Raw genomic sequence first — 2,232 nt, 5'->3', positions numbered from 1 at the left:
ATCCAAAGAGGGGTGGATGACCTCAGAGTTCTTGGTATTCCAGGTCCCCGTGGTCTCCTTGGCAGTTGAGATGTAGTCCTTGGTGCCCAGACTAATAGTCCTTGGTGAAGATTTGGGAATCTCCAGGGTTGGGATATAAGCCTCCTCCTGTGGTGGTGCTGATCTTGCCAGAACCTGTTCGACATTGGTTCTGGGTGCAACACTGACCTATTTTGACCCACATAATGCTACAGTCAGTATTATTTTCCTGTAGAACCAGTACAATCTACTAAACTTAGTGAGTTCTAGCAAGCTCAGCACATATGCAGTTCACTGTTTTCCCCTGCAGTCCTAAAGCTTTTGCCATAGTGTACAAAATGGTGCCTGATGTACCACTACTATAGTTCTTTATCTGTTGGCCATCAGATTTGAGGGCTACCCAGACCTGTCTTGGGTGGAACCTGTTGAATGCCATATGGATGCAGTTCACTGAGTCAGAAATGTGTTCACTACCAGCTCAGCGTATGCTCAGTCCTTTCCATTGCCTTTGTCTCCTTCAGCAAAATGATGCCGAATTTGGCTCTAAGGGGCTGACTGGGCTGTGAAATCCACTCTGTTCTTACACTGTCCATGTGAAATTTGCTGCTCTGTCTCTGCTCCTGTTCAATCAAATAGACCAGCAGGAGGGATGGTTCTTTTTTTTCTTTCTTTCTTTCTTTCTTTCTTTCTTTCTTTCTTTCTTTCTTTCTTTCTTTCTTTCTTTCTTTCTTTCTTTCTTTCTTTCTTTCTTTCTTTTTTCTTTTTTAGTCTAAGTGCAGTTTATTGAAAAGAACAGAGAGAATAGAGTATAGGCCCCCTAGAGACAGGTCCGAACCAAGCAAGCAGTGCCAGCAGGCCTAACTCAGCACACACTTTTGATGCCCCACTTGGTCATCTTGTTATTGATGGGCATCTTGAAGAGCAGTCTGACTGCATGTACGCTGCGATTTTTTCCAAAGCCTCAAAACGGCACATGAAAGCCTTCAGGTTGGGAAATTCATCCAGGCACTTGGGCTCAAACATCCGGTTCTGATCCAAGACGTCGTAGGTGAGAAAATCCACGAAGGTGAGCTTTTGTCCTGCAAACCATGAGAATTTCCCCAGGAACAAGAATTGTTTCAGTTGCCCAGGCAGCTGTTCCAGCTACTGAGGCTTCATTTTCTCGTGATCGGCGTTGTAGCACACCCACACCAGCTACATACGGAAATCCATTATCTGGTTCTCCATGATATTCACGCGAATCTTCTCTTCTTCAGTTTTACCACACATGTTGTGTTTACGAGCAATGTAGCACAAGATGGCATTGCTCTGAGTGATCTTGTTCTTGCCATCCACGAGGTAGGGCAGATTAGGAAAATCCAGGTCTAGCTTGAATTTCACATCCAGTCACTGGCTTCGATCATAATTGGGAGCTTCCCCGCATGTGTGCCGTTTCTCCTCGTAGCGAGAATCCGTGAACTCCAGGAGCAGGCGGAGGGCGTGCGCCAGCCCGCGAATATCCCAGTAGCCCAGAACCATAGACGACTTGGTAGACATGGTAATGCTGCAGCTTTGACGATTCTGAGTTTTCCAGGAAAGGTGGCTGGATGGTTCTTTGTCTGGGTTCACCTCCCAAGCTCCCAGTGAAAGTCCCTTCCCACCTGATTGCTGGGGGAGTTCCGGTTGCTCCTTAGCTGAATGCTGCTGGAGTATCAGTCACCACAACACCACACCATTGTGTCTGCTGCTTTCCTGTGTCTATCAGTCTCCAGGTACCCCTCTGTTCTGTCCTCTCCTATTTCCTGGAATGTGTCCTTTCTGCTTCATCCTGATTAAATGTTTTTCTGTCCGTTTAGATGTGTCCTTTCCCTATTTCACAACTGTGATTCTCCCAGTAATCTTCTCCTATAAATTTTTATCATTCCCCACTGCCCAGTTCACTTTCTAGGAAGAGACCTCTTAGGTAAGTTACGAGCATCCATTTCATTTGCTTCTCACATCCACCTCACTCTGGCTCACCTTCGCTTTACTTCATCCTCAGCGTACATAATCTCCCAACTGCTGAGGTAAGCCCTCTATTGCCATTACCCTCTTTCTTGGTGGATCCTGCAGTCTGGGACACAAAAAACCCCCTCTGCCACATGTCATCACCTACTAGTTCTAATAAAGCTTACATATCCTACCCATTTTCCAGTTCAGTCCCATACTGTCCTCCCTCACCTTCCCTCTTTCACT

General features: G+C 46.2%; 1 pseudogene; it reads right to left on the bottom strand.

Moving 5' to 3' along the window:
• Positions 1–761: 761 nt before the first annotated feature.
• LOC121145559 lies at positions 762–1,584 on the bottom strand (annotated as a pseudogene).
• Positions 1,585–2,232: the final 648 nt, after the last annotated feature.

The sequence above is a fragment of the Ochotona curzoniae genome, unplaced genomic scaffold, assembly GCF_017591425.1.
Source record: "Ochotona curzoniae isolate NIBS_2020 unplaced genomic scaffold, NIBS_Ocur_1.0 scaffold_3554, whole genome shotgun sequence".
Lineage (NCBI taxonomy): Eukaryota > Metazoa > Chordata > Mammalia > Lagomorpha > Ochotonidae > Ochotona > Ochotona curzoniae.
Note: the sequence above shows the minus strand (reverse complement) of the source record. Positions and strands in the feature narration are given on the sequence as shown.